This window comes from Mauremys mutica, chromosome 1 (assembly GCF_020497125.1).
Source record: "Mauremys mutica isolate MM-2020 ecotype Southern chromosome 1, ASM2049712v1, whole genome shotgun sequence".
Taxonomy (NCBI): domain Eukaryota; kingdom Metazoa; phylum Chordata; order Testudines; family Geoemydidae; genus Mauremys; species Mauremys mutica.
Window position 1 is genome coordinate 119,028,211 of NC_059072.1, and position 25,794 is coordinate 119,054,004.

At 42.4% G+C, this 25,794-nt stretch overlaps 1 protein-coding gene and 1 long non-coding RNA gene across 3 annotated transcripts in view; one reads left to right on the forward strand and one right to left on the reverse strand.

Moving 5' to 3' along the window:
- LOC123352585 overlaps positions 1–18,194 on the reverse strand; it is a 35,675-nt gene extending 17,481 nt beyond the window's left edge. The window contains exon 1 of the long non-coding RNA XR_006574232.1: positions 18,077–18,194. This is a non-coding gene — a long non-coding RNA (uncharacterized LOC123352585). The remainder of the gene's footprint in view (positions 1–18,076) is intronic.
- PDE3A (phosphodiesterase 3A) overlaps positions 1–25,794 on the forward strand; it is a 351,301-nt gene that overhangs the window by 188,494 nt on the left and 137,013 nt on the right. The window lies entirely within an intron of this gene.

Here is a 25,794-nt window from a genome sequence, read left to right on the forward strand (position 1 = left end):
AAATGTCATCCAGTCAGATTAAAGAAATGGGCAATTTTTGAGTTTCTGCCCAAAAAAGGGCAGATTTAAAAATATATATATTTATCAGTTAATTTAATTGTGAGGGCTTGGTGTGCTGTCTAGAAGCACACTTCTTGGAGTCAAGCATGCTGAGTCTGTATTCTCCCACCCTTAAATATGAGTAACTACCACTGTTTCTTTCAGTGTTGGCTCTAGTGTGGTCCTCTTCATTGTGGAATTGTTCTTTCTTTGCAAATTTCAAGTTCTACATACTTCCTCAAATAATACTTCAGTAAATTAATAGCTAGAATGTTAAGTAAACAAACCCTTGAACACAAAGCAAAAATGTGATCTAGTGTAGAAAAGGAAATAGCATATGTGGCACACGTGTGCCAAATGAGTAGTGTTAGGAACCTACAGCTCCATCACCATAAGACCCCTCACTTTTGGAGTCCCACAAGGACCAATATTCTCTCTGGTCTTATTCAACATATACATGAAGCCACTAGGTGATCTGATCAGATGATGTGGACTCAAGTGCCAGCAATATGCAGGTGACACACACCTCTACTTATCCTTTACCACATATGATCAAGCCACTGCCGCGAAGATCACCCAGTGCTTGGATGAGATCAGCTCATGGAGAAAGAACAGCTGGTTGAAGTTGAATATGAGCAAGACATAAGTGATGCTGGAGAGTAGAAGAAAGGATTTTGAGTTTGCAACCACGGCACAGTCTGGCGTTCCGGAGTCGACGGGGAGCGTGATCGGGGATCGATTTTATCGTATCTACGCTAGATGCAATAAATCGACCCCCGATAGATCGATGAAGACCTGCCGTAAGTCTAGTCTTGTACTTGTTGTTTTGTTAATGGTCTGGTCAGATGTTAATTGGGAAGTAGCTCTACCTCCATAAGGCCCAGAGAGTAATCTGTTAGGAAGGCTGTTGAGTGTCATCAGATTTTGCAAATGAAAGATTCAGGCAGGCTGTTTTTTCTTTTGAGACCCCTACGCTAGGCCATTTGGGCTCTGTAAGCATGCATTGCTAGACAGCTCAAAAGGTCACAAAGGTATTATACAGTGGAACATTATTATACAGATATAGCACCAGATGACGTGGGGCTTGAGTGGTCCCTTTCTGTGGGAAACACTGATAATGACTTGAAAAACACGAGCAAAGCTGACAATAGCCTCAAGTGTTGTATTGTTAGAGAAACTGTAGACAGCTTTCATCATGCAAGTCTCTCAGTAATACTGCATGATAAGGAATGGGAGAAGAGAAACACTACTTCACTTGTAACTGTACTTCATTTGCTCAGAGCAAGATTGTATTTATTTATGGGTGTGTCTTTCCTCCTCCAAGCTATCACTGTCCTTGGAAAGATTTCTTAATATTTTCCAAGGGTATGTGTAATTTAGTTAAAGGTACCCACCAGAATCTCTCAAAAGCTACCTGGAATTCAGGAGAGAGGGACTTGAGGACCTTAGAGAGTGGTATACTGCACCTTCCACTAAAGAGTGATTCTTTGTGGGGATGTTGTAGCCTGAGATACACTATACCCAGTAGGACATAGTCCACACTACATTTACATGGGATGCTGCTAAAAGCACTCTGGCGCCATTCTAAAGAAGGAACAGCTGTGGATACAAATGCCTTCTAGTTTATTATGCAAACTGAGGAGGTTAGGGAACAGAGGCAGGCTGATGTGGTTATGATGCTGGCAGATTGGACACTTGGCTTGTTTCTCAAATATAATTGAATCTGCCTTTCAAATGAAAGTACTTCATGCTGATTCATGTTATGATGAATCCAGAAGTGTGATCAAGTGCAGAGTTGGAGGCTGAAGTGCTGTATACAGAGGACATACATGGTCCAGGTGTCTTGGTGGATGATTAGTTGCCAGGGTTTTTGTTCTGGTTTTTGTTTGACTTTGCAATAAAAATAAACTCTTTTTAATTGTAAACCAAAAGGACAACTTTCATTGGGAAATAAAGGGCTACAGTCCTCCATCAAGGCTGCCTGATCTCTTAAGCGATATTTTTTTTTGTTCAGTGTGAAACTGAACTAACTGTACTGACATCATTACACCCTCGCTGCTATATTTTATTTTTCTCATTAAACAGTGACCTGGCATTATCAGCAAAATGTCGTTGATGGTGATCTGGTTGGGAGTTGATGCTGCTTAAAATGGCATTAACTCTCACTGGGTTCCCTGAATGGTGCCGGGGGGGGGGGAAGAAGAGCAGTAGCAGCCATCGTCGCTCAAGGCGTTTCTCTTTTTATTAGTCCTGTTAAAGTGAAGAAGGGGCCGTATAGCAGCAGAGTGGCCCTTCCTCCCCGCAGACCCTCTGCTATCACAAGAATGTACTCAATCCATTTTAATTAGGTAATAAATTGATAGGATCTGTGAGGTCGGGAAGCTGCATTCACTGTCCCTCTCCACACACCACAAGTTCTCCAAGCTTCACATCTCATGTTGTTCCTCAGCCCCTCTGGCCACAGTGTAAATTCTCCATGGGAAGAGGCAAATTAGCCATAGAAATCTAAATACATAGTGCCTGGAGAGGAAAATATTATAATGTTTCAGGCTCAGCGATGTATCACAAGGATTTGAGAGTGGTTAATGCGCTATTGAAATATGTTAAACAGAGATTTTTGTGCACAAGGAAGGGAATTAGCCTTTCATGGGTGTGAGGCTGCTTTTTGCACCACGGGGGGAGGGATCTTGTCAGGTTCCTAATGCTGTGCTTTCCTCTGCCCTTCCATTTGTTGGAATGAATTGGATCTGTATTTCTCAAACTGTGAGGTTGGCCTCCCCCAAGAGGTGGTTCAAACTCTTCCAGGAGGAGGATCAAGCATGTCAATGGAAAAATGGGGGTTTGGGGAAGATAATATTTTTCTGTTCTGCTTAATCGTTTTCACTGATGAAGTCTGCTGAAACAGAGCAGGCTAGTGCACATGCAGTATGCAGGAATGGCTCTTTGCTTTCTGAGGTCATTGTGGAAATGAGCCAGCTAAAAAGCTGGAAAAGTTAACATTCTGCCCACATGTTTAGAATGAACTGCTAAACTTCGTCATGTACCTCCCCCCTACACACATGAGCTTTGCAGTGATTTTTCCCATCCTTGCCTTTTAAAAAAAATATTTACCTTGGGGGAAATAGAAATTTTTTTTTCTGTACCTTAGGGGATGGGTGCTGGCTACAGTGTTTGAATGAGAGAAGATGAATTTAAACTAGGAAACACTTGATTTTCTCCTGTATTGCTGAAACCTATTGGCTCCATAAGCCCTTAGGAAAGTCCAAAAGAAACACCATCCCCCTCCAGAGAGGTTTAGCTTGCATCAAGCCAGGCTCCTTTGCCTGTAGAATCATATCCAGTGATGTAATGAAAAAATGCGGAAATGGTGTTCTTCAAACCTCACTCCCGATCAAAACCAGTCCTGGACAAAGGACCCGAAGTGGTGTTTATACCCCATATTCACCACTGTGCAAATGAAAGCCAAAACCTTTAGCAGTACCCTAGTTTATTATACACTCTTGACAAATTGTCCTTCCCCTCCCTAACATTGAGGAGGAGGGGCATATTGACTTTGGAAAGTATAAACTGCTGAAATACTTCCTCTCAAACTTTTGTAAGTTGTCATGCCTCTTGATCTTATCCCTGCAAAGTGTATTCCTGTGAGAGTTCTTGACATTTTTTCAATAACACAAGCAGTTTATTGGGGAAGGTTACCGCATTTTTTAATTATCACTCCAGCAGTGCTGCATTGCAAATGTCTACAGCAACCTCTCTACTATCAAGTGCTTGTTTGACATAGGAAAACAAACTCTGTTTTTCAGCAGAGAAGTTTTGTAGAAAACGTGAATAGCGTAGCTGAACTCGAAGTACCCTAGTTCGAACTACTTACCCGTCCAGACGCCGCGGGATCGAAGTCCGCGGCTCCAAGGTCGACTCCGCCACCGCCGTTTGCAGTGGTGGAGTACCGGAGTAGACCAGAGTGCGCGGGGAGTTCGAACTATCGCGTCCAGATTAGACGCGATAGTTCGAACTCCAAGAAGTCGAACTCACCGCGTCGACCCGGCAGGTAAGTGTAGACTAGCCCTTAGTTAGCTGATTGTCAGGCCTTACCACAACTGGGGGTGATCCTGGTCATCAGCCTGCTCAAGACCTTCATCTAGTTGTTGTCATCTCTCTGGACTGAGCTCTGTCAGGCTCTCTGTCCTCAAGTATAGGCTCCTTTCTTCACTCCAGTCAGTCATTCCTCATCTTTTGAACCAATTTGCGGCCCAGGTGCAAATGAGCCATGGGCCACCTGCACCATCAGTCCCTACAGTTATTTTTATTTTATCTGTTCCCTTTATGGAACTTTCCATTTTATCCTCCAGGTTCTGTTCGCATGGATGCCAGTCTCTTCGGATGAGTCACCACCTGGACTCCATCTTGGCTCAGGGATTGGTTCCCTTATAAGCAGGCACAGACAAAGTATCAATTCACTTGATGCTCAGGCAGGGGTGAAAGTAACTGGGGACACTTACCGGTATGGAGGGGGTGGCTCTGGCCCCCCAGAAGGGGCAGGGCTGGGGAGCCGTGCCGCCCAGGGCTCCCATGTTGATTTAAAGGGCCCGGAGCTCCGGATGACGCTGCTGTGGTAGTGGCAGTGGTGTCCGGAGCCTTGGGCCCTTTTAAATCGCCGGCCCCAGGGCAGCTGCTCCCTTTGCCCCTCCCTCCGCCCATCAGCAGCCAAGGGAGCAAAAGGGGTGTTAAAGCACTGCAGGGTCCTTTGCCGCAGCAGTGCTTTAATGTTGCTGCCCCCCCCATTGGCGGCCCCGCCAACTGGGGGGCGCAGCAACATTAAAGCGCGGCCACAGCAAAGGACCATCCTTAAAGCGCTGCCCCTTTTGCCTCCCCTGTCGGCGGCTCTGCCGGTACGGACCCTACCGGCAGGGCCACCAACGGGGAGGGTGGGGGGAAGGGACAGCAACATTAAAGCTCTGCTGCAGCAAAGGACCGTCCTTAAAGTGCTGCTGTGGCAGCGCTTTAACATTGCTACCCCTTCCCCCCCACCTCCCCTCTGTTGGCGGCCCTGCCAGTATGCACCTTGCCGGCAGGGCCCCCCGGCAGGGGAGGCAAAAGGGGCAGGGACATTAAAGTGCAGGCTGGGTATGGGCCAATGTGGGTTCTTACCGGTACTGGGTACCGGCCCGTACCAGCTCACTTTCACCCCTGTGTTCAGGTCTCCTCCTTAGCCTTCCCCATGTGAGAGGCCCTGCTCTTTAAAACCACATCTTGGGCCAATGCAACAACCAGTTTGTGGTCACATATGTCATCTGACAGAAAGGAACTTACAGTCCTCTCCTCCTTTCAGACTCTCTTTGCCTGGACAGAAATGCCACCTTCTGTGATTCTGGGCACTCTGAATTCAAGGAAAAGCAACACCATTGCAGATTTGTTCTGCTGACTCCTGGCTAATGGAACTAAATTTCCCTGATGTTGCAATAAATATGCTTAATCCTGCAAGCACCGGTGATAAAATGATTTTCTCCATAGAGACCATTTGATACTAATTCTGGTATCTGTCCAGTATTCTCAGTTATTGGAAGAACATTGTACCTTTGTCAGTTATGCAGAATTGGTATCAAATTGTGTTAAGGTGTATATTTTTTCCTCCCTATGCTCTATAGTAAGATGTTCTATTGCTTCATAACAGGAAAGGAAAAGTAGAAGAAAACAGGAGGACAAGAGGTCCTTGAAGTGTTCACCAGCAGCATTAAAGGAAAGTTGTAAGAAATTTGTACTGAAAGTTGTAAGAAAATGACAGTATATAAAAAAACAAAAGCTAAACATTTTAGAGGAGAAGATATTACTGGCTAGAGCTATTGGCTAGGCTTGGCAGCAGGTAGAAATGAGGGAATGGGTTTAGATGGTTTCATGTGTGCTTTCCGGTACAAAATTTCCTATCCATTGGACATATGCCTTTGGAGGAACAGTTAAGGCATTTACAGGAGTTCAAGAATAGCATCGTTGTTCATCCAACAAGAATAGAAAGGCCCATAAAATATGTAGCAAAAATAAAGGATGTGGGGAAAATATTCTGGTTTAATCCTTGGGTTGACTCAGCAACCTGACTGCATATTGAAAAAGTCTATACCTGTGAGTGTCAGGTAACTTAACACATGGCCACTTGTGAGAATTTCAGTCCTCAATGACAGGTTTTAGAGAAGTGTGTCACAATAATATTCCCATTTTAATGTACTCTAACAAATAATATTTTTCAATAAGAATCAAAATACCAGTTTTTCCAAAGAACAGAGCGGGGGACATTGTATCTAAAATTAGGTGTTCACTGTATTATTAGGAAGGCTTTACAGATCTGTTTTTAATGTTGATATCCATTTCAATTTTAAAATAGAGAATTTATATTTTAAACTGGCTTAGCAATGCTGTATTTTAGCATTGTTTGTTAAATTAACTGGTTTTGTTTTTGTAATCAATGGCAAATGTTTCTGGTCTCCAGTGGTGGCGAGTGGGTTTCTTTTTCTAGCCTTAATTTAACATTTAAAAAAAAATCCCAATATTCTTTCATCTGTTCTTACACCACATTTGTAAGAATTTATTGTCAAATGAAAATCTATGAATTATAACTAATCTCTTTGATAGTTAAAACTCTCCTTAGACCTGTACTATTCTTTTTTTTAGAGTCTGACCCATATTTGGGTCCTTTTATACTTCAATTTCTTTTCATGGGCATTTGTTCCTGATTTCTGTGTCAGAGATTGGAGAGGAGTGCTTACTTAAAAACATTCTGGGCAGACCTCCAAACTGAAAGGGAGGGTCACACAGTACCCCGAGTGTGATAAGATGCACTTCATATGAAGTGTTTGCATAAATAAGGACACATTTGAGTAGTATAAAAATCGGGATTTTAGATCCTTGCTGAATTGCAACACTTGTAACTGTGGCAGTAATAGAAGCTAGAGATGTAAAATATTAACCGGTTAACCGATAAATATTAGTCTTACTGCTAACCATCCCTCGTTTGCCCACCTCCTTCTGGGTGATGATTGGCTGGTAGAAGTCCTTGCTCGGAGCTGGGGCCTGCGTGCGGGTCTCGAACAGGTTCTCCTGCAGTGAAGATGCTATTTTGGGATGCTGGCAAGAGGTGACTTTGGCAACCAGGAAGGGGCGGGTACCACGAGAGGTCACTGGAACCCCAGCCCCCCCTTAAAAGGGCCGGGTCGATATTAATGGTCTAGCCCAGCAGGGTCTTCGTCCCAGCAGTGAGAAGAGTACTGTACACCCCTTAGTTGGTAAAAACAGTCCCTCCAGCCCCACTGACCTGAGGGGAAATACTTGCATGGACCCAGGGGTGATGATCCCAGTGGAAGGATACCACTCACTAGGCCAAGAAGGAAGCAGAAAGAGCTTTGGAGGCTTCACGGGGGGAATCCAGCTAGGCAGGGGGAACACATCGGGGCAGAGGGCGGGCAGGGGCTGCAGGCCCTACCGGGAGTAAAGTAGTCCCGGCCTCCCTCTGTGCCACTGGAAGGGGTTCGGCTGTGGAGGTGGCTGGCACACTAGTTGGTGCTGCAGCTTCAGCTGATAATTGAAGGGAAGGGAAGCTGCTGCTGGGGTGGCATGGAGCATTTGAGGAGGCCACATTGGGACAAACAAGGTGCCTGGGCCCCCTCTCCCTTTTCCTGGGTACTGAGGATGCGAGGTGGGTGCTGGGCCCCATCAACTGCCCCGGCTCTGCTGGCTAGGCCTGTTGTCACCCCCGGTAAGAGCTCAGCTGCCTTTTCCCATCTGTCTTGGGCAAGGGGGAGGGGAGACATGTCATCCTAGGCATTGTGAGGCCCGAATCAGTTAACCAATTAAACAGGTAACCAATATAATTTTAATAGTTTAAATCATAGAACTTAAGATCAGAAAGGACCATTATGATCATCTTGGGTACTTTAAAAATGATATTTACATCCCTAATGGATATTTACATCCCTGACTTCCATGACAGAGGCTCCGTTACATGAGCTAAGGTGAGGTATTTCTAAGTTAATCATAACTATTATGTAGTAGTTGTTTCCTGTAGAATGGCCTAGGCACTGTATAAACGTACAGGCAGGTGTGCCCAGAAGAGCGTGCATTCTTAATTTATCGGCAATCTCAGTAAATCCCTAGAAGGGGTCCTTCCACATAAGAATTGAGGCAGGTTGGCAGAACAGGGTGGGGAAGTTTTTCACTGCTGACATCTTGGAGCAGATAAACTGACATCCTTCACCAGCACTAAATACTGAATGAACATGATATTGCATGTAAAAACCTGTGAATGCAACATTGTGATTGAGATTTTTGAATGTACAAAAATCAAGGAGTCTATGAAACGTAACTCAGTCTTCTTGCAAATTTGTAGTATGTTAAATATTGTATATTATCATAATTAAAAACTCAGCGTGTGCTAAAATTGGGGTTTGAGCTAATACTTTCTTATACTTAGAATAGTAGAGACCTATAATAAGTTATATGCTTTCTTGGCCAATGTTGACTTTTGAATAGTGTTTGCAATCCCTGCCCCAAAGAACCTACAGTCTAAATACATACAAGTTATGGTTGTTATTATAGGACCCATAACGCTATTAATTCCCATTTATTCCATGAATAAATTACTCTTTAATCATGGCACCTGTCTCTTCCTTTCTGTATTTCCTTATAATCAACTTGGCTTATTTTTTTACCTAAAATTTCTTCCTCTTCTGTGTAGCAGCCGTGTTAGTCTGTATCCGCAAAAAGAACAGGAGTACTTGTGGCACCTTAAAGACTAACAAATTTATTTTAGCATGAGCCGAAGAAGTGAGCTGTAGCTCACGAAAGCTCATGCTAAAATAAATTTGTTAGTCTTTAAGGTGCCACAAGTACTCCTGTTCTTTTTCCTCTTCTGTGTTTTCCATGGAAGAGGTTGAGTTGGTCCATAACATTGGCATTTCTGTACATAAAATCTTGACTGTACCATTAAAATAATGTATTGATTAATTTAAACTATTTCATTTCCTTATTGCCAAGACATTTATTGCAACATGAGATGGAAACATACAAGCATAGATATTTGTGTGCACACATATCCAAAACTCCATAACTGTTCTTTATTGAAAGGAACTTACTCTGGAAACTTGTATTTATTGCAGCATATGGTGCAAATTAAATGTATTTTCACACATATATGTAATCAGCCTTTGAAACAATGTGCAGAGTACAAGACAGTTTGAACTGCACACCTCTGTACCATATGTTGTTAAAATGAATGGAAAGTCACACCCTGGATGTGCTTGAAATACTAAGTTTATTCTTTCTAAACTAGATTTCTTCATATTTGTCAAAGGCATTTGGCTGCAATAAGCATTAAGTGTGTTGTGGGGAATTTGAAGTGTCAAAATGAAGCTGTTCTAATGATTAATAATTTGAATACTTTGCACAGTGCAGTGCATTACATCTTAGGATCTCAAAACTTTTAAACACTGAATTCAGCCTTATAGCCCATTTTGATATAGAGAAGTATAATTAACTCCACTTCATATATGAGGAAAGTGAAGTCAAAGAAACTAGGTCACCCCTTTGAGGGGTTAAAAGAAAAAAAAAATCACAATTTTTAAAAGGAGAGAGAGACTTTTTTTCCTGCTCTTACATTTCCAAAAAGCCCAGCTAAATGTTACCATACTTAATACACACACGATCATTCTTTCTCTCTCTCCTGTCCTTAGAACAATCATCAGTAATTTTCAACCCAAAGGATATCTTAGTCAGAAGGTTAGAAATGCTGGGGGAGCAAAGGGCAGTGGTGTCTACAATGAAAGTGCCTGCTCAACCATAACTCTGTCTTCATTACAATATCATAAGTAGTGTTTTTATTCCAAGAATGAAAAGTAAATTACATAGAAGTAATAATCAAAATCACAGCACATGTCATTAAAACTTTCTAGGAGAAAATTCCTGAAAGCTGAAGTTTACAAACTATAAAGTGATTGAGAAAGAGCTGAAGAATAGGTTGTTAGCATAACAACATTGCTATTAAACGAAGAAGTAGATTTAGAAGTGGTGAGGTTTACAAATTTTTAAGCCAGTTTGTGAATATAGGAGCTAGTGATGAAGGGCTAATTTCTGCCATTAGTCAAATACCTATAATTCAATTGACTCAAGTAAGCAGGAGCAGTATTTGTGTAAGTTAAAAATAATTTGGGCAAAAAAATCGTTTTGGTATAATTTAACTAGACATGTATTCTGACCTCAGATCTCTGTGCATAACTCTTGTGGCTAAATGATGCCGGTGTCCAATTGAGACCTCTTTTTATGGAACTAGAAGTCAAAGTAGGGTTTAACTCGCCGAAGCCATATAATACATATAAATAAATTACACACTAAAATCCGCATTAAAAGAATATTATTAAGATTACAAAGTCAAGCATTGAAAAGTTAGGAAATTCCAGTATTAAGATTGCCCATGCAATCTTAATTAGGTCCCCTTGTTTATATATATTATGATAGTCTTTAATTATATGATCACATCCTGTTTTTTCCACAGGGAAATGTTGTGTTTTTAACATAGTTGTTGTGTGAATAATTTCCTAGGTTTTCAAATAAGCAAACTGGAAAAACAGAAATCGCATCATATGGCATCCTGTGAACAGCCACGTGATGGGCCATCATAAGGCTGGAATCTTCAGGTCTACCACAGTGATCTGTCATTTGAACTAATGGCGTAACTAACAGCAGTAGTAGGTTGTCATGCTCTGTGTGGACCAGTACTACTGGGGGATGAAAGACCTCCTTTGCTAGTGGGTTTCACAGATACTTGCTTACAGCAGAAGAATGATGCTAGATAAACAAACAACAAAAAGACTATCCTTTGCACAGAGACTTAGCATGAAATCTGGAATTAGAACATCAGGCTTCATTTTCCTGGATGTGCTACTGATTCATTGTGACGTTGGCCAAGTAATTTAACCTTTCTGCCTCCGTTTCCCCAGTTGTAAAATGAGGGTAAGAATATTTATCTACCTTCGAAAATTATTTTCAGATTTATGGGTGAAAGCCCTAAGCATTCCTGTTAGTGAATAAAAGGCCAACTTCTTAAAGCATGGAGTTAGGATGCAATTAGAACACCAACCTGAATTAAAAAAAAGATGGCAGTTGGTCTCCAACATCCAGACCCTTTTTCCAGAACATTAAGATCTAGCCAACACTTTCCAAATCATTTTAATCATGAACATAACTCCAGAGGGAAAGTGATGGCCTTTAAGGGAAAACAAATCCTAGCTAAATTTATCCTCACACACAACTATCTCAAATTTGATGACAATATATATCTCCAGATCAGTGGCACCGTTATGGGTACCCGCATGGCCCCACAATATGCCAACATTTTTATGGCTGACCTGGAACAACACTTCCTCAGCTCTCGTCCACTCAAACCCCTTCTCTACCTATGCTACATTGATGACATCTTCATGATCTGGACCCATGGGAAGGAGACTGGAAAAATTCCACCACGATTTCAACAGCTTCCACCCCACCATCAACCTCAGCCTGGACCAATCTACATGGGAGGTCCACTTCCTAGACACCACGGTGCAAATAAGTGATGGTCACATTAACACCACCCTATACCGAAAACCTACTGACCGCTATGCCTACCTTCATGCCTCCAGCTTCCATCCCGGGCACACCACACGATCCATTGTCTACAGCCAAGCACTGAGGTACAACCGTATCTGCTCTAACCCCTCAGACAGAGACCAACACCTACAAAATCTCCATCAAGCATTCTCAAAACTACAATACCCGCACAAGGAAGTAAGGAAACAGATCAACAGAGCCAGACGTATACCCAGAAGCCTCCTACTGCAAGACAAACCCAAGAAAGAAACCAACAGGACTCCACTGGCCATCACATACAGTCCCCAGCTAAAACCCCTCCAATGCATCATCAGGGATCTACAACCCATCCTGGACAATGATCCCACACTTTCACAGTCCTTGGGTGGCAGGCCAGTCCTCGCCCACAGACAACCTGAAAACCTGAAGCATATTCTCACCAGTAACTGCACACTGCACCATAGTAACTCTAACTCAGGAACCAATCCATGCAACAAACCTCGATGCCAACTCTGCCCACATATCTATACCAGCGACACCATCACAGGACCTAACCAGATCAGCCACACCATCACCGGTTCATTCACCTGCATGTCCACCAATGTAATATACACCATCATATGCCAGCAATACCCCTCTGCTATGTACATCGGCCAACCTGGGCAGTCTCTACGGAAAAGGATAAATGGACACAAATCAGATATTAGGAATGGCAATATACAAAAACCTGTAGGAGAACACTTCAATCTCCCTGACCACACAATAGCAGATCTTAAGGTGGCCATCCTGCAGCAAAAAAACTTCAGGACCAGACTTCAAAGAGAAACTGCTGAGCTCCAGTTCATCTGCAAATTTGACACCATCAGCTCAGGATTAAACAAAGACTGTGAATGGCTTGCCAACTACAGAACCAGTTTCTCCTCCCTTGGTTTTCACACCTCAGCTGCTAGAAGAGGACCTCATCCTCCCTGATTGAACTAACCTCGTTATCTCTAGCCTGCTTCTTGCTTGCTTATATATACCTGCCCCTGGAAATTTCCACTACATGCATCCAACGAAGTGGGTATTCACCCACGAAAGCTCATGCTCCAAAATGTCTGTTAGTCTATAAAGTGCTACAAGACTCTTTGCTGCAAATCCTAGCTGATACTGGCCCAACAGTGTGGAAATCATGGAGTCCCTAGTCCAAGGCAGTCCACATAGCAGGGGTACCATAGACCCTGAGAACCTGGTAACTGTGAAATTGACATTATCAGTTTCATCATTGCTAACAGGTGTCAGGATCATAAGTCAGAATTAAACCAAATTTCAAAATAGCAAAACCGGAAATCCCACATTTTGGCCAGCTCTTATCTTAGGCATTGTGGTATTTAATCCAACCCTTGTTTGATGATTTTCCCAATGTTTGTGTTCTGTGTAATAAAATTCAGAACTGCACATTCTGAACTCCTCAAAACCTATGTATGCTTCTGTCTGTGTTTCTTTCAGTTTGTTGCAGCCACAAATTATAAATGCCCTTTCCACTGAGTGATATGTAGCAGTGTAAAAACTTTTGAATCATAAAACTAGGATAGTATTTGTTTTGGAGACTCTCCAATGGGGGTATTGCATACTGTACCATACTTTGGGATGCTACCTACAACGTTCGAGGCTAGTCTTCCTGTAATTTAGCTACTGTGGTTACTGCGAGAAAAAGATCTTGTGTCTGAAGCTGCAGTTGCTACATTTTAAAGGGTTCATTTAAAAGCTGTGCCTTTTAAATTGAAATATTGGCAAGGGTGTAAGAAACCTAGCTAAAGTTACAAATCTTTTGGTTCTGCAGCAGGAGATATTCAGAAGACCTTCTGAATATATATGTTTTACTTGTGCACCTGAGTAGCAGGAAGGTGGCACAGGAGGACGTCAGGGTCCAGTGATACCGTTAGTGCAGCACACACAACTTAATTTGATTTCGGTAACTTTATGCATTGAAAGTAATTTCTGCTGTGCATTCTGTCTTGCTATGTATTTTATATATTTGAAACTTTCTTTATGTATGTAAATCAACAAGCTACGTGACTCCACAATTTCACATGGATATCCCCACCATATCAATGTGTGTGCACAGAATGTATTTGAAGGTGCGTATCTGAACTGGTTGTTCTGGTTAGTTATTTAACCTTTTCACTGTAAGGGTTAAAAACTTTGAGTAAACTCTAGCATACAGTTCCCAGGGGTCTATTTTTAGTTTCTCGTATGGGAACAATGTCAAAAAATAGTCTGGCACTTGTGACATTGGATTTAGTGCACATAATGTTTATGAGTTGGTTGACACTGCGTTCATGTACCACCGTGCTTACATTAATGCATGTAATACATTTCCTTGTGCATTCATTAACCAGGTTCCAGGACAGAGCTACTGTTGTCACAGTATTCACAATACCAGTCTTAAGCTTCTGCTACAATCTGTTTTGATTCTAATGTTGTATTTGCAGTCTTCCTTATGGCTTACTGATCTGAAAGAGGTTTTGGGTCTGTGTTTCTCCAATGAGGGACTTGATGAATTGATAAGCATATTTTAGGGCTCACCCAGCTTGGTTCCTTCCTTGACCAATAACTAGCCTTCCACAGACCCACCTCAGAGCTCTCTAATTTTTCTTTTGGGCCAGGTCTGCAACCCAGGTCACTTTAAATCTTGACTTCTTTCTGTTGTACAGAGGAGGATAAATTTCAGCTGAATCTTGTGTGTGGTTTGGTGGAAGTTGTGAAAATATCATGTATAGACCATGAAAAATACTTCCCCCTCCATCTAGTATATAAAATTCATAACCATCCATTTTAATTAAATTTCCAGAAAAAAACAGTGGTTGGGAATTATGTCTGTCTAGCCTCTTCCATTTTGTTTCAGTGCCATTATGTCCACTGAGGGTCAGTTGTTGGTTTAAGACAATGGGTATGGTTAGTCTTTCTGATTAAATATGGTCTCACATTCTATCTAAAACAAAATAAATCCAACTTCTAAGATGGACAGCAAGTAACACCGCTTGAGGTAGGCCAAAATTACATTGCACTCCATCTGTCCTGGCCAGCAAAACAGCCCCATGGACCATTGGAACAAATAGCCTCTGGGGTCTGCTCAGATTTTGGAAGATTAAAAAAAACAAACAAATTCAGGCTTAAGTCTGGTCATGCCTCCTGCATTGTTACTTAGGAAGTGTAGCTCAGAAATAGGGCCAAGGCTTCATAGAATTCAGTTGTATACTAATGTAATGACATCACTGTCATGCTCTGCTCTGGAGAAATTCACGTGCACACTCTCTTCTCCAGGCCTTGTAATAGAGGTGTTTTACCAGTAACACAGCAGCAGAGCTCTGTTTTGGGAGCCAAACTGATGAAATCTTTGCTCCTAAATATCCATACATTGGGCAAGGGCAGAGAAACTCTGTGCAGACTAGAGATATGTGCCTTAGAGTTGACAGGTTACGGTATTTTATTTCTTCTTCTTTTTTCCTTCCTTCGCTCTCCCTTTCACATTAGCTATGGTTATTGATTGGCCTCGCTCATATAGGCCAGTTTTCATGGCTATACAGGCCAATGTTTAAAATTATTTATAAACATTTATAAATTGACCTGCTGCTGGCCTGAGATGGAGAATAGTGGAATCATGAAGGGACTGGGAGACAGGGAAGCATGAGGAGACCAGGAGTCTGGGAAGGGGACATGGAGAGCACAGACAGAGGGGCAGCATGCTGCTGTGTTCATTGGCCTGAGAATGGGAAGGAGCCTGGGAGAGATAGGAAGGATGGGGGATAAAAAGGGTTCAGAGGACCAGGCAAGGTGCTGGGGTGGAGTTTAGGAGACACGATGAGCATACAGGAGTGCAGTGCTGCCAACCCCCAGTGCTCAAAAATCACGAGACAGGTTCTGAAAAACGGTGAGATTGGTTTAAAAATGAGCTTTAAAAATAATTGATTTTGGGTTCTCTATTTGCCTTCTTGTTTTCAAGCTTTTAGGGTTTACACTTTCAAACTTTGCTCCCCAAGCTTTGGAGCTACAAAGTTGCTTTTTCCAAAAATGAAAACTGAGATTCTCTCGTAATTACTTGACTGCACAAGCTGGGTCTTTAAGAAAAAACACCAAATATTGAGAGACTTGTGTTAAAATTTCAGGTGGCATCACTAGAAGTGTTGCATGGGACTATGTGAGAGACAGACTGGGACAAGGAAAAGTGAAGGGTTTTTTTTATTCACAGAAGAAACTTCAGATGCTCAAAACTTTCATGAGCCAAATCTCTAAGTGCTTAAGGTTTTCATTGTGGCTACTTCCTCCTTTTCCCTCCTGCCATCTTCCATTACACGGATACTAAAATTTACAACATGCAACCCTATAGACTTTCTAAGGCATGTCTACACTAGAGAGCTTACAGCAGCACAGCTGTACCAATGCCCCTGTGCTACTGTAAGATCTCTTGTGTAGCTGCTCTATGCTGACAGGAGAGAGCTCTCCGCTCGACATAATTAAACCACTCCCAACGAGTGCTGGTAGCTATGTTGGCCAGAGAAGCTTTCCCACCAACATAGTGCTGTCCACGCTGGTGCTTCTGTCGGTGTAACTTATGTCACTTGGGAGTATTTTTTTTTTCCACACCCCTGTCATAGGTTATACCGACATAAGTGATAGTGTAGACGTAGCCTAAAGTCTGATGCAATTTGATGGACATTGGAGCCTATACTCCCACATGATATGAACCTTTGGCACTCATTTAAATAAGGAAAGACCAGCTATCATCCCAACACCCTCCCCCTGGAACAAACAGACAAAAAGGCCCAATATTGTGTAAAAGAACTGGGGGTTGAAAGTTTTTCAATGGAATCCAACTAACACCACACCAAATTGCATTTCCTCTACAGGAATTCTACACTTCAGAGGGGAAAAAAAACCCTGAAACATTTACAGGTTTCAAAATGAAGGGTTAAGGAATCCTGCTAGTTTCCCACCGTTATCGTCATAACCCTTCGTCACGCACTGGGACGGTACATAGTAGTTATTTCTGTCTGTATTGCATGGATTCATTACAACAGCTTGCAATTTAATGTGCAGAGCTTGTAAATTAAAGACCCCTTAATCTAGTGATTGCAATTAAGTCAAAAGGATGTTCTGCAGCAGGCTTCTATCTTCTCCTCCTCCTCCCTCTCACCTCAGTCATTCTATATTTAAAAAAAGAAATCCCAAACATATTGCCACATGGAGGGGATGTACAGGTAAGTCTATCCACAACTCCTAATGCGCTCTTATTCCTCTAAGACTTTCCTGTCTTGGCTGCTCCCTCACCGTAGTCCCCCAGATTCCGGTACTAAAACAATATACTGTATATACTTGTTCATAAGCCAAATATTTTTGGTAAAAAAGTGACGCATCAAAGAGCGGGGGGTTGGCTTATAAATGGGTCTACACCAAAATTTGATGATTGTAAACTCTATGGAATCATTGAATTGAATATCTAATATATTGTTGTTTTGTTTACCTGGAGCATCTGCAGGCGTGGAGCCCCTCAGCTCCCTGTGGCCGCAGTTCACCATTCCCAGCCACTTCCCACAGCTCCCATTGGCTGGGAATGGTGAACCACAGCCACAGGGAGCTGAGGGGTTCCATGCCTGCAGATACTCCAAGTAAACAAAATGCCCCGACCCGTCAGCGGCTTACCCTAATGGGCCGGGAGCCAAAGTTCGCCAACCCCAGGGTCGGCTTATGAAAGGGTCATACAGTTTTTGCTTTTTTTACCAAACCATCTTGTGAGGTCGGCTTGTAAATGAACAGGCTAATGAACGCGTATATTTTGGAAGCCACTTTTCCCACTAATTAGTTCATATTGATCAAAATCAATAAACAGGCTAGGACGGTGCATGATTAATCTGTAATCTGTGAGCCTGGGCCACGGTGCTGCTTTTAGCAAAACTGTTTTCTCTGGACCACGTGTTTCTTTTCAAATACTCATGGAGCTGATTGTACTCTCTGTTTAATATGCTCAGTATGTATATCATTTACATTCTATAGACAGTGCCTGATTAAGATTGCCAACTTTCTAATTGCACAAAAATGAACACCCTTGCCCCACCTATTGCCCCACCCCTTCTCTGAGGCCCTACCCTTGCCCCACCCCTTCTCTGAAGCCCCACCCCAGCTCACTCCATCCCCTCTCCCCCACCCTCACTCACTTTCCCTGGGCTGGGGCAGGGAGCTGGGGTGCGGGCTCTGGAGTGGGGCAGAAATGTGTGGCTCAGGGTGCAGGAGGGGGCCCCGGGCAGGGGCAGGGGGTTGGGGTGTAGGGGAGAGTGCAGGTTGCAGGCTCTGGGAGGGAGTTTGGGTGGATGTGTGTGGGGGGCTCAGGGCTGGGGTAAGGAGTTGGAGAGTGGGAGGGGGTTTGGGGTGTGAGCTCTGGCCGGGCGGCACTTACTTCAAGCGGCTACCAGCAGCAGCTGCCATGTCTGGCTCCTAGGTGGAGAGGCCAGGGGGCTCTGCTCGTTGCCCACGCCCGCAGGCACCGACCCCGCACCTTCCATTGGCCGCAGTTCCTGGCCAGTGGGAGCTGCAGAGCTGGCACTTGGGATGGGGGCAGCACACAGGGTTTCCGTGGCCGCCCCTGCACCTAGGAGCCGAGAATGCCGGCCGCTTCCGGGAGCCAGGGCAGGCAGGGAGCCTGCCTTTAGTCCGCTTGTGCCCCCAACCGTACTTTTAATGGCCCTGTCAGCGATGCTGACCAGAGCCACCAGGGTCCCTTTTCAACTGCACATTCCGGTCGAAAACCGGATGCCTGGCAACCCTGTACCTGATATTTTCTTGGGTAATAACAAAACAGTTATCCTGTAAAAACTATGGGGTGACGAGATATTTTCATGGATTTATTCCGAATTATGAAGTAGAGAACAATATTCTTAGAAACAGAACACTTTCAACAGTTTTTTTCACATTAATAGCTACATTTTTTCCTCTTCTTCCCCCCAACTGTAATGTCCGTGGGTGCGCGCACACATACACATACACTTCCTTAGCTTTTAGGGTTAATGGTGAGGCAAGGAAATAGCAAAGCTTTGAGTCTGATGCGCTGTTTCCTTTTCTGTTCTCCCTCCCGCCACACATCCCCCTTCATCCAACCTACATTTCTTGGCTCCGTTCAGCTATTAGTCTGTTCGAGTTGTGACGTAAATGACTCACAGCAAGTGACCCCCGTGGCAAACCTGTAAAACATTATACAGCATGAATAAGAACTTTCTTATTAGATCTGCAGCTGGCTAGATGCAGACATGGCAGTGAGGATGTTTTGAAAGAAAGGCACGGCTTGACAAAGAACCCAGTCTCTTGAATAAAGGTTTATACTGGCACTTCACTGTGTTTATAATACCATATGCCAGGGGCAGGGCTTCTTTTTTTATCATATTGTTATTTAACTTTTTATACCTAATCAGCTCTTATATTGAGGTGACTGAGAAGGGGGAACTATTTTTCCCCCCTTGGGTTTCTCAGACTGAGGCTATCCTGCTGTAGTAAGTTCATGAGGCTTTGGAGGCCTAGACTCAAATCTCATTCATATCTAAAGGAAAGTACGTTTGTCAGGACCAGCTGTGTCTATTACAGGCAGGATTTTCTTTATATTTCAGAACATTTTGCAGAACAGACCCAGTGTGACTGGATTTTTGCGTGTTTATATTGGAGAGATTTTTTTAGGTTGTTTGCTTCTTGTAACTGGACTCTCAGTTGCAGACGTTGTCATAGAGAGCTAGTACATATACCATACTTGAAAAACCTACTTTTTTCCTCCCAACCCCATTCTACAGCATTATGTAAGCCAATGATAGTTAATCCATGATTTTCCGTTGTTCTTCTCTGGTTTGTGCCAAGGTTCTGCGTGACCACAATGTGGATCGTCTGCTAGGACAAAAACTATCACTGTCAGACTCTCCCTTCCTCTGACACTCAAACTGGTGGAGTAAATACGTATTTGCACTGGTAGCCAGCTGAGAAGACAGAAACATTTGGCTCACAGTGTAACTTTTTATTTAGTTGTTTTGAGGAATGTGTTAACTATGACTTGTTAAATAAAGCCCCATCCTGTGTGGCACTCGACACCTTGCAGTGTCAGGTCCTTATATCTTATGAAATGGGGTTTTGTATTCTAAATACGTTCACTCATTTTTTGTAGTTCTCTGTAACTCTGTCCAGTGACAAAGCGGCTCTTTGGTTGCTGACAGCTGAGTTGCTAGTGCTGTAAACTGTGGCCTCTGAGGGCTGTTAAACTGCTCGGCTCCAGCAGCACAGCACAGTCAGTTCAGCACAAGACTCTAGCACTAGAGTTTTCTTGGAAACACACTTTCTGTCAGAGAGAACTGGAAAAAAAAAAGTTCACAGAGTAAGAGTGATGCTAGTAGAAACAAAAGCTGGCAAGAGCTGAGTAGGAATCTGAGCTAATTCTTTTGTTTTCTTTTAATGATTCAATAAAAGGATATAAATTATTTGGAAACAAATTTGCTCCAACCCTCCTCCCTCCCCTGCAGTTAAGGGTTATAATCATGGCCCCATAGTTAGAGCTGCAGCCAGGCTTCCATTATGTATGCTATTTTTCCTTACACAAAATAACTCCTTTCAGGCCATAGGAGAATTTCTTTGGAAAGTTAAAGGAAAATTGTCCAGTCATTTCTGACTTGATCTTTGAGTTCATCTGCCTACACTTTGACAAATGAACTGGAAAGTTGCCTAGTTGCTTTGCAACATTTTAAAGTTTCTCTGTATCTGATGATATTATTGCTGAGTTATTACTATTATTATTTACTACTAATTTTAAATTATATTAAATCACAGGAGATCTTTCACTGCTTACGTGCAGGACACTTTTAATCCTCCTCCATTAATATTAAAGATTTGGACTCCATTAATGTAGGAAAATCCAGAGTAAAAATAGGAGTGCATTGGCTTCCAAATAACAGGTGATGTTTGACATATCCTATGAGGCACACAACCTCTGCACAGTGAAACCACTGAACGTTAGGATAACTTTTAAACCAAAACTTTTCTGTATCTGACAAACTGAGAAGCTGTTATGGTGGTTATCATGTTAGTTTGTAGTTATCAGGCCCTTGAGAGAGGCATCATCTTGTGGTCTGAGCCAAAGACTAGGAACAAAGAATTCACAAATTATTTCTAGCCTTGACACTACTAGCTCTGTGGACTAAGGAAAGACTCTGTTTCCTCATCTGGACAATGGGGCTACTAATTACTCATGTTCCTCACTGGGGCTTTGTGAGGACTTAGGCACCTAACGCCTTTGAAAATTTACCCCTTAATGTTTGTCAAGTATATGTAGTGCTGCTTCTTAATTCAGGTGGATTTTTTTCATTCACTAGGTAGAGGCGCTGCCAGGCTTTTAAACAGAACAGAACTCATTCCTCTATTCAGTGAATACGCCTCCTTTCTGGCCATGTATTTCAGGAGAGCAAGGAGTGAATCGTGCACTTCTTCCACATCACCTAGTCAGAAAGTAGCTGTAAAGTCTATTGTACTGATGCCCAAATACTCAAAAACATGAGTGAACAGAAGTTCTGCAACCCCATGAATAGGAATGGCACTCGAAGAATTCCTTTGGAACTTACTTTCTTGGGGAGAAGTAGAAGGAAGCCAGTGTCTTCATATTTTTGAGTTTGTATGGAACTTAAATAGCTTTTGAATAGAAGTGGACCTCAACAACTTTCGGAGTGTTCAAAATCCAAAGCTGGCTAAACCTATCCCCAGATCTAAATGCTTCTGAACTTTGAGGGGCTTGAAGTCTGAATCCAGATGATTCAGTTGTAGCCTTGTCTTGGTATTGCAAGAAAGTGAGACGCCTTCCTGATACTCAAAATAAATACAACACAGACACCTCATTTGTCTACCTATTCAGTTTATTGGCTTCCCTATACAAAGCTTAGTTCCAAAACCGTTAGGAGCAAGAACACCAGATAGCTATGACTGATTACATACATAGGAAGCTGTCATCCGTAATGAAACCTTTGGGATTCAGGTGTAAGCAAGGCTCTCCACAGGTCCTTGTTCCTTGGTAGATGTCATTTTCTACAGTCATGGAGACTCCCACCTTTGTATTTAGATACAGCTTGAAGTCTGTAAGGTGTTACTATTTCACCTGTAATCCCCAGAAATAGTTTGAGATTCCGGGTACTTTAATTCCAGTACCTTCTTTATAAAGGATGTGCAAAATCCAGCATGCTGTGCTCCAAATATACTTCCTTCTCAGTGAATCTACTCCTCCACCCCCCAACACCACACACATCCAACCCAATGACCCCAGCCGCCTTCTTATATCCAAACAGAAATACAGTCCATTTGCTAGACAAGCCGCCTCCTCTATCTGGCAATTTTCCTGTATATTTGCCTAGTTTTGCACAATCACTGAGCCCAGTCACACAAAAAAAAATGTAATTTCCTAAACAAGGAAGTGTTTCTTTGAGCATCATGAGTACACAGGGTCAGTCCATCTCAGCCATGTGAGCTACACAGGGCATGTTTGGCTCAAAGTCAATTATAAAAGCAATGTTAAAATGCTTTCTGCTGATAGCTGTACAAGTGAGATTCTTCCCTGGCATGAAATCCTAGACCTATGACTCTCACACCGAGCAAAATAACAACAGCAATCTGCTTCCCATGTTCTCTGTACATTTTTGGGTCCCCCCGCATCCCCTCCAAGAAAATTGACATCCTACTCCCAACCACCTCCTACTAGGAAATTAACTTAGATGACAATCAAAATTAAAGACCTTTTCTGGAATTCCACTTCTATGTTCTGCCTCATCCCAGCTGGGAAGGACTGAGAATGATCCTTTAGGATTTGGGTCCCAGTGCAGAGGTGAATCAGTGGGCAGCAGGGAGCCTGGCACATTCCTGGCCAGCCACCTGCTGCCACGATAGAGACTCACCGGGAGGAGGAGGTGTGTCCACACACTCCAACTTCTGAAGGAAAGAAGGAACAGGCAGGCGTCATTCGACTCTTTCACTGGTGCATGGCATACACTTGGAAGCTATCTGTGACTTGAAAGGTGTTTGAGTCTGGGTTCAGTGCAGTTTCAATTCACCTCACCAGTCCAGCCTGCTTTCCAACTTACTTTAGTGAGTTTTCTTACATGAAAACAAATTTTGGAGGGTTCCAAGATACTCAGCATGTCCCAAGAGTCTAGCAAATGGTTGGTGCATGTTTTTGCAGGTATAGAGCATATTGTATTCATTGCTTTGAAAACCAGATTGCTGTTCTCATTCTGTCCACTGCTTTCCAACATTTGCACCTCCATACTGTAACCCTGAAGTTGGTCATTTTGCCCTTGTGTCTCTGCAAGCCAGTCTTCACTATTCTGTGCAGGATAGGCCATTTTTGCTATGGGTGCTAGGTAACTTGCTTCCCAAACCTTAGATTGTATGGACAATGGAAGTTCTGTTTCACAAAGGATTTTGAGATCTCCAGATTTGACCTAATTCCAAATTTGAACAAACCTCCCAAATTTCCGAATTCTTCACAAAAGGGAATTCGGCTGGGGGGGAAGGCATTTCAGGTGAATCAAAACATTTCATTTTGACAAAATTGAAATGTTTCAATTTCACTTTTTGAAAATTTGTACTATATTTTAATATATAATATGATACAAAATAAAATTAAGTAATTTCAAAACACAAAATTGAAATAGGCTGTTTTGGCATGATTGGAATTTTTTTAAAACAAAATTCTAGTGCAATTGACTCAGTTTTACAAAGCATTTTGATTTCAACAGACCTGCATGTTCCAATGGAATGTGGTTCCATCAAAGTTTCTCCAATGAGCTCTGCCTCATGTTTTCTGCAGGCAAAGTGTTGGCTGCTTTCACTACCTTTGCTCTTTGCACACTGGGTATGAGGGAGCAGTCTGTTTCTCTCTCAGCTGTTCTATATTGGCCTGATAGTGTATTTGGTAAGAAGAGCACCCTAACTGCTAATCAAAATCTCATTTCATTTCTCATGGCAAACCCCCATGCTACTGGGCAACGAAAGCTAGACATAAGATTAATATATTTTCTGTGTAATACATTTTAATGCGCAAGTGCGTACTCTCTCTCTCATATACACATGAAACACAGACCCATTTTTGCATCATGAGGCCTGCAGTAGATTGGGAGGATTTTTCCACGGTAATCTGTACAATTACAGAAGCAGATATTTGAAAAGTGGAAAAGCTATTGGGCAAGTTACCCGTGCTTTCTGACCTTTGTCACTCTCACACTGCATGTAGTCTTCTCAAGTAGCTACTGAGATAATTTGGCCCCGGAGATAAAGAGTTTGCTAAAAATAACCCTCTCTTACTTTTGGTCTTTTGTTGTGTTGAGGGGTCTGTTTGTTTGTTTTTAGTTTTACCATACCTACCAGTCTGGTGATAAAATTCAGGACTGAGGTTATCCCATTAAATACTAGCCAGCGTGGTCTGGCTTTACCCTCAAGAGATTGTCGACTCCAAGCATTCAGCAATTATAAGTCAGGCTCCCCAAAATTGCAAAATTGGTTTAAAAATGAGCTTAAAAATAATAAATTAGGGTTCTTTCTGTTTGCTCTCTGGTTTCAGAACCTTTCAGATTCACATTTTTTATTTTTTTTCCCCTCCATTCCATAACGTTTAGGAACTTACTTTTACTTGTAAATAAAAGCTGAGATTTTTTTTAGCCACATAGCTCCAGGACCTGGGATTTTAAGAAAAACACATAATATTGTGAGATTTGAGATACAGCTGTAAGAAACAGCAACACTACTACTACCATTCACATTGCTGAAAAATTATATAGATATTTTGGCTAATTTAACTTGAGACTTGTGAGTATTGTTGGAAGCTCTAAAAACATCTTGGAAATGCCTTTCATTTGTGTCTCTGCATAACAGCTTTATTTTCATCCTGTGTTTTTGTGCTCATCTGTGAGTTACGGGTTAGTGAAAGAGGCTGACTTCATAGCCACAGAGTCTGAAGTACTCTATTTATTCACAGATCAAATACAGCATGGAGTGCAGCATTGGAGGCTTTCTTACAGTGCATTGCCAGTTACCCCTAACCTAGAGAACAGTTCAGGCTTCATGCCCATTTAATTCATGGCTTCACTGCATAGAATGGCAATGAGATGGTGGTTTACTGTCCATTGCGAATAGTAGCTTTGGGACAAAGACATGCTCTATAGGAACTAGGTTTGATACCATCAGACTCATTTCACATAGGTCACCAAACAGCAGTCAAGTGGTATGTTTTCTGTCATGGTTGACTTGGGTGTAATTTGAGTTGGCAGCTGATATTCTATTACCCCATAGACATCCAAACCTGTAATAACTTTATTAATTTCTTTTAAAAAATAATTTTTTAAATGTTTCACTTCATTAAAAAAACAAGTGACAGTTCTAGGACAAATGAGATGATGACTAAGTAAAACCATATTTAAGCTACAAATAAAAGATAGGGGTGAGGTGGGAATTTTCCATTTGTTCTTCCCAGTAGTCTCAGTTCATAGACCAGTTGTCCACCAGTGCTACAGAGATTGATGGCAACAGATCCTCTTGTAAGGAGGTACTGTTACTACAAAGGGTATATCTACACTGCAATTAAAAACCCGCAGTGGCACATGCCAGCTGACTCAGGCTAGGGGTCTGTTTAATTGCAGTGTAGACATTTGGACTCTCATTGACAGCTTGAAAAGTCTCTTGATTTTTGTGAAATTGGGCTGGAACCCTCTTAAGAAAAGCCTCTCTCACAGTATTCTCTGCTCAGAACAAAACCCAGACAAATGACCAGTAATTGGACAGCTTAAGTTGGCTGAACTTTTTTTAAAATCTCAAAGTTTGGGTGGAGCTGTTTGGTTTTTATTTTGCCCAAACCAGTTGTCCCTAATTAAGTCCTCCTAACAGAGGAATGAAGGTGGCAGCACATCCGAATGTTCAGCAGCTGGGAGTGAGGGAAACTTTCAATGTTTGTGCTGGCTGTGGAGACTCTTGAAGATTTCCACCTTGCTTGCATCATTTCCCTGCTCTTTCCCAAAGGCAGATAATTGGTGTTCAGAGCCTGCCCTCTCTCTGACACTTATTGCAGAACAGTAGCATTTTGGGCAGAGAGATAAGATCACCCAATAGCTGAAAAGA